Source organism: Procambarus clarkii, chromosome 52 (genome assembly GCF_040958095.1).
Source record: "Procambarus clarkii isolate CNS0578487 chromosome 52, FALCON_Pclarkii_2.0, whole genome shotgun sequence".
Classification (NCBI taxonomy): domain Eukaryota; kingdom Metazoa; phylum Arthropoda; class Malacostraca; order Decapoda; family Cambaridae; genus Procambarus; species Procambarus clarkii.
The window spans coordinates 9,899,171-9,912,092 of NC_091201.1; the positions used below are offsets into that span (position 1 = coordinate 9,899,171).

At 42.1% G+C, this 12,922-nt stretch overlaps 2 non-coding genes across 2 annotated transcripts; one reads left to right on the forward strand and one right to left on the reverse strand.

Moving 5' to 3' along the window:
• The first annotated feature begins 7,646 nt into the window (after nucleotides 1-7,646).
• Nucleotides 7,647-7,717, forward strand: TRNAP-AGG (transfer RNA proline (anticodon AGG)). The gene has a single exon. It is a non-coding gene; the product is annotated as a tRNA-Pro (tRNA).
• Nucleotides 7,718-10,893: 3,176 nt separating this feature from the next.
• Nucleotides 10,894-10,964, reverse strand: TRNAP-AGG (transfer RNA proline (anticodon AGG)). Its single transcript has one exon. It is a non-coding gene; the product is annotated as a tRNA-Pro (tRNA).
• Between the last annotated feature and the right edge of the window lie 1,958 nt (nucleotides 10,965-12,922).

The following is a 12,922-nucleotide window of genomic DNA, read 5'->3' on the forward strand; positions in this document are numbered from 1 at the left end:
ATACTACAACGTTCTGGCAACACTGTGGTCCAAACCGTTTAATGATATCTTGAAAAATAACGTAATTAGAGTCAAATTTCCCGCTGCAACTTTCGTGAATCTGGTCCTCGCGCCGTGAGTACGCCGCGGGGTATTGTATCTTACGTTGTAGATGTCTTATTTTTCGTAATAGCGTTGAAAATAACATGTTATGCATAAAATGAATATAAACTAAACATATGGCAACACAACATATGGTCTGACACGAGGGTGGTGCAGTCAGTGACTGCGTGTCTCTCATGGAGAGAGGATGTATGCTGACGCGCTCACACAATATCTCCCAGAACATGCTATTTTTAGCTATTTGTACTGCAATATGACTTACCAAACGAACAAGAGAGAAGCATTGACAGCTAGATGCATGCGAGCTCTCCATACGAGCTGGCCGCAATGCGTAAATCACCAGTCACGAGTGACAGCAGGTTGAGAAACTTTGAGAGCGCGCTACGCAACTCCAACTTTTACAACTAGATAAAATTTCACAGCCTTTATTTATTATTCTATTTACATGAAACTTGCACATTATATGTAGAGTTTACGCCTCTATAAACGCATGTCATTATTCTTATCTACGTAGATTTATTGATTTTATAAATATTGATACACCTCATTTTGTTGCATACGTTTTTGGGAAACTTTTATAAAATCTGTATTATTGCACTAAATACATCTGGGATAATAATGTGACATGCAAATCTTTATTATATAGTAAGGTCATAGCTGAGTGTCGTATAAATGATTTTGGTTCACAATTGTGGGCTGTGAAATTTTTTGAACATGGTTGAAAAATTCGTCTTTTTTTTTTTTTTTTTTTTTTTTCCGTCTCTATTTAGGCTGAGATGCTGAAACTTGGCCTAGGTGCAGCACCTTTCACATGTATCAGGATAATAAATTATGAATACCCTACAACAATTTTTTAAATCCGGGTGACTTGCCCCCTAAGTCGTACTCTTGGAATATCAAATAGGTATTTGTTTCTGGTGTGGTGCTCATGGGATCTGTTACAACCTTCTAGGAAGCTTTTAAGGTCAGGATTGACATTACAGTTCAGCGTTTTATATATATAAAATACACATGAGAGGATGTGCAGGGACTTAATATCTAACATATTTAGAGATTTGAGTAAGGGTACATATATACTGCCCGGTTGCCTGAAATGCTATGCTTACTATAGTGGCTTTAGGTATTGTATGCACTAGCTCTATCTATAAATCCAACATTATGGTTGTAAATCAACTATGTATGTACTTTCCTGAATAAAATTGACTTTACTGTATACTTATATACTATGGGGTTTTGTTATCCCCTATCGTTTGTGAGAAAAAAATGACTAATACGTTCGGCCAATGACTTTGACTTTGACTTCGTTCATGGCATCGTATTTTCCATAATATATAAGGGTATGACAATGCATTTATATTATTGTGTATAAATAAGTTGGAAATTTCATGTACCCTAAAAATAGTAAAATAAAGAATAAGAATAATTAAATAATTGTTGTAGTAAATTGTCACACGTTCATCATACGCAAACGAACACACAGTGTGGAGCGTCAGTACAACAAGATCCCTGCCATTTTAAAACACAGTAATGTTTTTCTCGTACTAACACTGTGTTATACAATAGATTAGTTCTTGAATTCACAAATTTAGTTATTACATCTGACAGAGTATGTTAGACGGTGTAATGCTGATTGATGTTGACGTATTTGTGGGCTTGGTAGTGGTTTAAATGTGATGGCGTGGTCAGGTGTTGGAGACTGTGTTTTGATAGTATGGGTAGATTTGATATTGGTCTATAATTGTTTATGTCTGCCAGATTGCCTCATTTATGAACTGGTGTTACTTTTGCTTTTTTAAGCTCTATGTTTTGCTCTATACTCTTATAAGCTAATAAGTAAGATAAGCTCTTACTTCTTGCTCTATAGTGTACCAGGCCTCTATATAGTACCAGGCGTCTGTATACAGAACTGTACTCTGTAATTACATAAGTGTAGTTACAGGATGAGAGCTATGCTCTTGGTGTCCCGTCTATCCAGCACTGTCATATAACACTTTGAAACTACTGATGGTTTTGGCCTCCACCATCTTCTCACTTAACTTGTTCAACCATCTACAACTCTGTGAAAATGTTTTTTCTTATATTTCTTCATCTTTCTTTAGTTAGTTTAAATCTATGACCTCTAAGGCCTCTAATTTCTGCCCCTTCATTTCTGGGATCCACTTAGTAGCATGTCTTTGCACTTTTTCCAGTTTGTTGTTGAGCTTCTTAAGATATGGGCATCCCACAACTGCTGCATATTCTAGCTTTGGGCTAACAAAAGTGGTGAACAATTTCTTTAGTATTTCGCCATCCATGTATTTAAAAGCAATTCTGAAGTTGGAATGCGTGGCATAGGCTCACCACACAATGTTCTTTATGTGGTCCTCAGGTGATAGTTTTAAATTTAGAACCACCCCTAGATCTCTTTCTTAATCAGAATTCCTTAAAGATTTCTCACATAATTTATAGGTGTGTGGGGTCTATGTTCCCCTAATAATAATTCTGTGTGTGTGTGTGTGTCTGTCTGGATGTGTGTCTCTCCAGTTCTCTGTGTCCATCTCTCTCTGTATGTATGTATGTATGTATGTATATATATATATATATATATATATATATATATATATATATATATATATATATATATATATATATATATATATATATATATATATATATATATATATATATATATATATATATATGTCGTACCTAGTACCCAGAACGCACTTATCAGCCTACTATGCAAGGCCCGATTTGCCTAATAAGCCAAGTTTTCATGAATTAATTGTCTTTTGACAACCTAACCTACCTGTAAACTCTTTGTTAGTAGGTGTAAACTCTTTGTTAGTAAATGTAAACTCTTTGTAAGTAAGTGTACCACTTCTTGTGACCAAGTGTAACCCGCAGGTTGTAGTATAGCTCTTCTTGTCAGCAACGTAATTTTCCGTTAGTGAGAATAACTCCAAGTTTGCAAGTCTAACTTCTTGTAAGTTAATCATCACGATGGAAAGTATATTGTACACTGTACGAATGTTCAACATTTTATAACCATATTCAACACGCTGTGAGCAATTCTAGCCTCCTGTGATCAAGTGTATTCTCCTGTGAGCAAGTATAGTCTCATGTGAGCAACATCACTTTTGAAATTGCTCACAAAATAGTGAGCAATTTTGACAGAACTAACACAGACTAAACTTTCAAAGAACGTTTACTTTTTGCAGTAAACGTAAAAAACGTAAAAAACGCAGTAAATTTTCTCTTAAACTTTCGGAGAAAGTTACCTCAATGATTTGCGTGTTCATTAGAGATATTTTAAAAAGGCAATATTAGTGGCCCACTCAAAACACCTACAGAGGTATTCACAATGGCAATTATAGAGCCATTTACAAAAGTACTCCGTTACAGATAGGCATCAATAAAAATGCTAAGATAGATACTAGCACAGGCACACGCACATACCTTCAGAGACACATATAGACTCTCTCAAAGACACTTACATTGACACTCACAGAAGTACTCATAATGGCAATGGCAAAACTACTCACATAAATAGTCACATATAAAGTCACATAAATAACCTCTGAGTATCACAGAGACACAGAGAAGCTCACTGAGGAATTTACAAAGGCACTTATGGAAACACCCAAAAAGACAGTCACAAAGACACTCATAGATGCCCTCTTGATTAGAGAATTTTTATTAGATATCTGTTGATTAGTGATATTTCTATGAGTACACAGGTACTCATAGAGTCACTTACAGAAACACTGAAACTTTCAAACAAGTACTCTCATGTGCAAAGACAATCAGAAATACACTCATAAAAATCACACACAGAAACACTCACATAGACGGTCAAGGAAGCACTCGGAGGCACTCATAAAAACATTCACACAAGTTTGTAAAAATGTGCTCACATAGACATTCGTGGCATTCATAAAGATACACAGACTCTCACAAATACATACACCTATAGAGGCTCTCACAGAGGTACTCAAAAAGGCTCTCACAGAGGTACTCAAAGAGGCTCTCACAGAGGTACTCAAAGAGGCTCTCACAGACGTACTCAAAAAGGCTCTCACAGAGATACTCAAAGAGGCTCTCACAGAGGTACTCTGAGTACCTATCAGAGATAGTATCACTGATAGTACTCAGTAAGTAACTCTCTCACAAGAGATACTGACATTGGCATTCATGAAAGAGTGAATGAGATACTCAGAGAGTGACAATCAGGGATACTAAGAGACACTCAAAGAGAAAGTCAAAGAGACAATCACAGAGACACGCACAAAGACACTCACAGATACACTAAAAGACACTCACATAGGAACTCACAAATTTTCTTTCACAGGTAATCATAAGGGCACTCACAGAGACGCTCACAGAAACGCTCACAGAGAGACAGAAATATTCAGAGTCACTTTGGCGCTTACTGAGACACATAGGGATTTACAGTCACTTACAAAGGCTCACAGAGGGCCTCTCATAAAGACACTCACAAAAGGTATTTACAGACACACTCATAAACACACCCTGACTGACACAGATACACCCACAGATACATTAACATAGGCAATGAGTGGTTTACAAAGACCCAAAGGAACTCACAAACACTCACAAAGACATTCTATGAGATAGAAAAACATAAAACAGGGACACTCACAGAGGTGCAAGTAAACTCACAAAGACACAGGGACGTTCACATAGAGACAGGGACACTCACAGAGACGCAGGGAAACTCATACAGACGCAGGGAAACTCATACAGACACAGGGAAACTCACAGAGAAACAAGGACACTCACAGGGACACGGAAACACTCACAAAGACCCCAGGACACTCACAGAGGCACAGAAAATCTCACAGAGACACAGAGACACTCAAAGAGACATAGGAACACTCACAGAGACACAGAGGCGCTCAAAGAGACAAAGGGACGCTCACAAATACATAGTGACCATCACAGACACTGGGACACTCACAGAAACACAGGGACACTCAGAGAGACACAGAGACAGTCACAAAGACTCAGGGACACTCAGAGAGACACAGAGACAGTCACAAAGACTCAGGGACACTCAGAGAGACACAGAGAAAGTCACAGAGACACAGAGACAGTCACAGAGACTCGGGGACACTCAGAGAGACACAGAGACAGTCACAGAGACACAGAGACAGTCACAGAGACTCGGGGACACTCAGAGAGACACAGAGACAGTCACAGAGACACAGAGACAGTCACAGAGACTCAGGGACACTCACAGAGAACCAAGGGCAATCAAACAGCTACTGGGACACTTACAGAGAAGTTTAAAAAGACACTTACTGCGGCACTCACAAACACTCATAAAGACACTCACAGAGTTACTTAGACACTCATTGTGACACTCACATAAACGCTTACATTAATTGATAAGATAGGCACTCATAGACAAACTAATACAGGCCCTCATAGACAAACTAATACAGGCGCTCATAGAGAAACTAATACAGGCCCTCATAGAATAGACAAACTAATACAGGTGCTCATAGACAAACTAATACAGGTGCTCATAGACAAACTAATACAGGTGCTCATAGACAAACTAATACAGGTGCTCATAGACAAACTAATACAGGCGCTCATAGACAAACTAATACAGGTGCTCATAGACAAACTAATACAGGTGCTCATAGACAAACTAATACAGGTGCTCACAGACAAACTAATACAGGTGCTCATATAGAAACTAATACAGGTGCTCATATAGAAACTAATACAGGTGCTCACTAAAGCAGTCAGACATAAACAGAAACGCTCACAGTGAAACTCACAAAGACACTCAAATAGGTACTCACAGAGAGACTCACGCGGGTATTCTTAGAGGCACCCACAGAAAAACTGAAAAGACACTTGCAGAAACACTCAGAGAGACGCTTTGGGAGACACATAGGCATTCATAAAGATACAGATGTACTCAAAGATATACTCAGAGAGACACTCACAGAGGTATTCACAGATAAATTTACTGAGGTTCTCACAGATAAAATCACAGATGCCCTGAAAGAAGTACTCTCACAGAAACTAACGTAGGTACTCACACACTCACTCCCACAGGTACTCTCAGAGACACTCACACACTCACGCCCACCGGTATTCAAAGACACTCACTCCCACAACTACTCATCTTGAGGTTATCTTGAGATGATTTCGGGGCTTATTTTAGTGCCCCCGCGGCCCGGTCCACGACCAGGCCTCCACCCCTAGGAAGCAGCCCGTGACAGCTGATTAACACCCAGGTACCTATTTTACTGCTAGGTAACAGGAGCATAGGGTGAAAGAAACTCTGCCCATTGTTTCTCGCCGGCGCCTGGGATCGAACCCAGGACCACAGGATCACAAGTCCAGCGTGCTGTCCGCTCGGCTCCCACAGGTACTCTCAGAAACACTCACGACTGTCTCATCGTCGTGAGAGGAGTGTCGTGGGAGACAAACGTGTCCGTAGGGCATCAGCAAACTAACGTCAATTATCTCGAGATATTGAAGTGTTACAGAGACAAGAAACTGTCACAAGAGTCCCCACAAATGCAGTGATCAAGTATATAGTGAGCTTCTATTGCGTTTGATCAGTTAAGGAAAGCATAAGTCGAGTGGCAACATCAGTACAATACCGTGGGACAGTAAGCCAGGTCGGACGAATTGGCGAGTATAGTGTTGGTGAAGCGGAATTATAGCAATCATAGTGATCGATCCCACCTAATTGTGTGCCCACAACGTAGAAAGTATGCGATGTTGTATATGTTGATTGACGGTTTGCTGCTTTGTAGATTTTGAGGTTATGTTGAGCTGATTTCTGGGCTTAGCGTCCCCGCGGCCCGGTCCTCGACCAGGCCTCCTTTTTGTTACGCCCCACCCAGGAAGCAGCCCGTAGCAGCTGACTAACTCCCAAGTACCTATTTACTACTAGGTAACAGGGGCATCAGGGGTGAAAGAAACATTTTGCACATTTGTCTCCGCCTCCACCGGTGATCGAACCCGGAACGTCAGTATTACGAATCCGAGACGCTCTCCACCCAGCTGTCAGGCGCCCTTGGCACTGCCTCAGATTCACCAACAGTTTATGGGTCCAACAGTTAACTGGTCCCGACTGGTGGGGGTACGATGTTGTCGTCTCATGGGGCTTTGGGTGGGTGCTTGCCTTGCTGGGCTCGTGCTGTGGCAGAGCTTCTAGCAGCAATTTTATCGTCACTGATGAGGACTCGAATAGTACTTGAGGTATTTCCCTCTTCAATTTTCTTGGAGATTTGTGCTCTGATTTTGTACGTTTCCGATGTTTTCTTCTTACCATTTCTACAAAGGGTGTGTTAATTATTTTGCTCGAGAAGGCAGACGAACTACGATATTCCCCTTGGGTATTCATTTATCGCTTTAATGACCGAGAATGCAAGTGATTTATCCCCGTCCTTGGAGGGACGGTGAGGCATACATTGCAAAACAAAAGGAAATTATGCCTTGCTTAAATGTTTTCTGGAGCGTCATTGACTCTTTTTGGAAGATATACATGATCCAATATATTTATATATATAGGCCTGTTAGTCTAGTGGTATGATTCTCGCTTAGGATGCGAGAGGCCCGAGTTCAACTCCCGGACAGGCCCGATAACCTTTTTGTCTCGATAGCACTGTGACTATGTTTTCGACTTGTAATTTAGGATCCCAAATTCGATTTCCGGGAGGTGCAAAAGTGGGTGTTTAGTCCATTTAACCGGTCTATACTATTAACCGGTTAGTCCAAGGTATAGACCCAAATCAGTCCATACCTCACACAAACATCCTAAACTCCTACCAAGACTCACATAAGTCCATCCCCAGGGTTAGCCTGTCAATACTCATCTATTCACACTCCCACAAAAGTTGGACTGTACACAATCGCTAGAGCTGGCCCATACCTTGATCTGGGTCCTTCATTTCCCCTTGTCGTCCGACTGTGGACCTGCACCTTTTGTGGCTGACATCCTCTCCGATTCTATTCTTATACTCAAACCTTCTTGCTTGAATGTGTTAGTTGTCCGACCACGCCCCGCCTTGACAATCTGAAACATATAAATTTGTCTTTGGCCTTGATTACGTTGATCACGACACACATTGTTTTACATTTTTTCCGAACCTATGTAAATTTCCTCAAGTATGTTTGGTCCAATCCTGGTCCTCTTCTCGGCGTGTTGGTGTAATCCCACACACAAAAAGACCTGACCTCTGATAATGCATTTGAAGCAGTCGCCAGTCTCCTAATCCACATCTTGAAGCATTGAAACACAGTAACTATTCATTCTTACTCATTGACTTCAGATTATAAACAGATTCTTCGAAATAAATTTTATTTAACATATAACAGTAGAAAGGCTCTGCAAATCATACAGATTACCACAGGAACGGTAAGCCATATTTAATGGTCACAGACGATTCCGGTTATAGACGATTTTAGCTAACTGGGGACGGGATAACGGACTAGAGAGAGCTGTTTCCCCCGGCCTCGTTAGTTAACTGGGGGGTGGAATAATGGACAAGATAGAGCTATTTCCCCCACCCCCCGTTACACTATGACCGTGACTAAAGCCGTGACTATGGCCGTGACTATGGCCGTGACTATGGCCGTGACTATGGCCGTGACTATGACCGTGACTATGGCCGTGACTATGGCCGTGACTATGGCCGTGACTATGGCCGTGACTATGGCCGTGACTATGACCGTGACTATGGCCGTGACTATGGCCGTGACTATGGCCGTGACTATGGCCGTGACTATGACCGTGACTATGGCCGTGACTATGGCCGTGACTATGGCCGTGACTATGGCCGTGTAGACTATGAGAGGATTATCACAGTGTATAACTTGGCCTTCCTCGTGAGGCACACTGCGACATGCCTCGTGTGTCGCCAAAAGAATACGGTATTGTGACATTTAAGGCTTGGTAGTTTGTCACTAGAGCCTTGCTGGGGTGTCACCAGAGAAGTATCGCGATGTCTTCATAGGCAGGAGAGTGTCCCGTGAAGCAACCTGCGGAAGGGTCTCCTAAACCAATTGTTCACTGTGTCCTCCCCAAATAGTCTAGTTTAAACTGTGTTCCACGCCTTATCCAACTCACAATGAGTTCCTCCCCGAGTCCTTACTTTCCCCGTTCGGTTTATCTCGAAGGGGAACTGTTGTGAAGCGAGTTTGGCTACAAACACATTTCCAGTATGCTTTCTGCAGGGGTTGACGTGTTCAATTTCAGAATAGATCCTGTCAAAAGTTTACCTCTGGCAGATTGTTATAGGTTCAGGCCCTTTAGTATCAACTGGCTCGACAGTTCATAGTTACTGAAACAATCTGACGCCTATAATACGCCATTATTAATTAACGTTATAAGAGTTGATCATAGGATCAACTAATTTAATGCCACTATTATGACGTAATGTTAGGTAACATTACGCGGTACTCCACCATGAGGACAAGGATATGTAATTTCAAGGACGAAAGGAACATTCGTGAATCGATTGGGTTGTGGTGGATCGAATGCCGACCTGCGAACTCGTATAATGGCTCGTTATGGATCTGTCAACCCGAACACAGGGCTTAACTACGCCATATAACTTTGGTCCTGATTTGGTCAGGAAATCAGAGACGTTTACCTTGACTTGTGTCTTAGGTTTAAGATGTGGATAGATTGTCACCTGTTCTGTGAGGATCGTTTTTTGTAACCTTACCTTGAAGTAGACACCAGGTCTTTTAATTGGTTCGTTTCTTATCGGGTGTTAGAGAGGTGTTATATTTGTTATTGTGGCTGTTAAGCTCACTTTAGCTAGCAGCATATTGACTGATTCCTCCACTGTGAAGTATATACCTGAAGTATGATTGTTAAATATATCCGTAGAACTTAGGTAACTTCCCTGTGCAAACCCAGCGTGATTTTTAGCACGTCTGAATAAACGGATGTATGATAAACACCAAGAACGGTCTAGCATTTGTTAGTGTGATGAGAACCGGAATCGTCTGTGACCATTAAATATGGCTTACCGTTCCTGTGGTAATCTGTATGATTTGCAGAGCCTTTCTACTGTTATATGTTAAATAAAATTTATTTCGAAGAATCTGTTTATAATCTGAAGTCAATGAGTAAGAATGAATAGTTACTGTGTTTCAATGCTTCAAGATGTGGATTAGGAGACTGGCGACTGCTTCAAATGCATTATCAGAGGTCAGGTCTTTTTGTGTGTGGGATTACACCAACACGCCGAGAAGAGGACCAGGATTGGACCAAACATACTTGAGGAAATTTACATAGGTTCGGAAAAAATGTAAAACAATGTGTGTCGTGATCAACGTAATCAAGGCCAAAGACAAATTTATATGTTTCAGATTGTCAAGGCGGGGCGTGGTCGGACAACTAACACATTCAAGCAAGAAGGTTTGAGTATAAGAATAGAATCGGAGAGGATGTCAGCCACAAAAGGTGCAGGTCCACAGTCGGACGACAAGGGGAAATGAAGGACCCAGATCAAGGTATGGGCCAGCTCTAGCGATTGTGTACAGTCCAACTTTTGTGGGAGTGTGAATAGATGAGTATTGACAGGCTAACCCTGGGGATGGACTTATGTGAGTCTTGGTAGGAGTTTAGGATGTTTGTGTGAGGTATGGACTGATTTGGGTCTATACCTTGGACTAACCGGTTAATAGTATAGACCGGTTAAATGGACTAAACACCCACTTTTGCACCTCCCGGAAATCGAATTTGGGATCCTAAATTACAAGTCGAAAACATAGTCACAGTGCTATCGAGACAAAAAGGTTATCGGGCCTGTCCGGGAGTTGAACTCGGGCCTCTCGCATCCTAAGCGAGAATCATACCACTAGACTAACAGGCCTATATATATAAATATATTGGATCATGTATATCTTCCAAAAAGAGTCAATGACGCTCCAGAAAACATTTAAGCAAGGCATAATTTCCTTTTGTTTTGCAATGTATGCCTCACCGTCCCTCCAAGGACGGGGATAAATCACTTGCATTCTCGGTCATTAAAGCGATAAATGAATACCCAAGGGGAATATCGTAGTTCGTCTGCCTTCTCGAGCAAAATAATTAACACACCCTTTGTAGAAATGGTAAGAAGAAAACATCGGAAACGTACAAAATCAGAGCACAAATCTCCAAGAAAATTGAAGAGGGAAATACCTCAAGTACTATTCGAGTCCTCATCAGTGACGATAAAATTGCTGCTAGAAGCTCTGCCACAGCACGAGCCCAGCAAGGCAAGCACCCACCCAAAGCCCCATGAGACGACAACATCGTACCCCCACCAGTCGGGACCAGTTAACTGTTGGACCCATAAACTGTTGGTGAATCTGAGGCAGTGCCAAGGGCGCCTGACAGCTGGGTGGAGAGCGTCTCGGATTCGTAATACTGACGTTCCGGGTTCGATCACCGGTGGAGGCGGAGACAAATGTGCAAAATGTTTCTTTCACCCCTGATGCCCCTGTTACCTAGTAGTAAATAGGTACTTGGGAGTTAGTCAGCTGCTACGGGCTGCTTCCTGGGTGGGGCGTAACAAAAAGGAGGCCTGGTCGAGGACCGGGCCGCGGGGACGCTAAGCCCAGAAATCAGCTCAACATAACCTCAAAATCTACAAAGCAGCAAACCGTCAATCAACATATACAACATCGCATACTTTCTACGTTGTGGGCACACAATTAGGTGGGATCGATCACTATGATTGCTATAATTCCGCTTCACCAACACTATACTCGCCAATTCGTCCGACCTGGCTTACTGTCCCACGGTATTGTACTGATGTTGCCACTCGACTTATGCTTTCCTTAACTGATCAAACGCAATAGAAGCTCACTATATACTTGATCACTGCATTTGTGGGGACTCTTGTGACAGTTTCTTGTCTCTGTAACACTTCAATATCTCGAGATAATTGACGTTAGTTTGCTGATGCCCTACGGACACGTTTGTCTCCCACGACACTCCTCTCACGACGATGAGACAGTCGTGAGTGTTTCTGAGAGTACCTGTGGGAGCCGAGCGGACAGCACGCTGGACTTGTGATCCTGTGGTCCTGGGTTCGATCCCAGGCGCCGGCGAGAAACAATGGGCAGAGTTTCTTTCACCCTATGCTCCTGTTACCTAGCAGTAAAATAGGTACCTGGGTGTTAATCAGCTGTCACGGGCTGCTTCCTAGGGGTGGAGGCCTGGTCGTGGACCGGGCCGCGGGGGCACTAAAATAAGCCCCGAAATCATCTCAAGATAACCTCAAGATGAGTAGTTGTGGGAGTGAGTGTCTTTGAATACCGGTGGGCGTGAGTGTGTGAGTGTCTCTGAGAGTACCTGTGGGAGTGAGTGAGTGAGTACCTACGTTAGTTTCTGTGAGAGTACTTCTTTCAGGGCCTCTGTGATTTTATCTGTGAGAACCTCAGTAAATTTATCTGTGAATACCTCTGTGAGTGTCTCTCTGAGTATATCTTTGAGTACATCTGTATCTTTATGAATGCCTATGTGTCTCCCAAAGCGTCTCTCTGAGTGTTTCTGCAAGTGTCTTTTCAGTTTTTCTGTGGGTGCCTCTAAGAATACCCGCGTGAGTCTCTCTGTGAGTACCTATTTGAGTGTCTTTGTGAGTTTCACTGTGAGCGTTTCTGTTTATGTCTGACTGCTTTAGTGAGCACCTGTATTAGTTTCTATATGAGCACCTGTATTAGTTTCTATATGAGCACCTGTATTAGTTTGTCTGTGAGCACCTGTATTAGTTTGTCTATGAGCACCTGTATTAGTTTGTCTATGAGCACCTGTATTAGTTTGTCTATGAGCGCCTGTATTAGT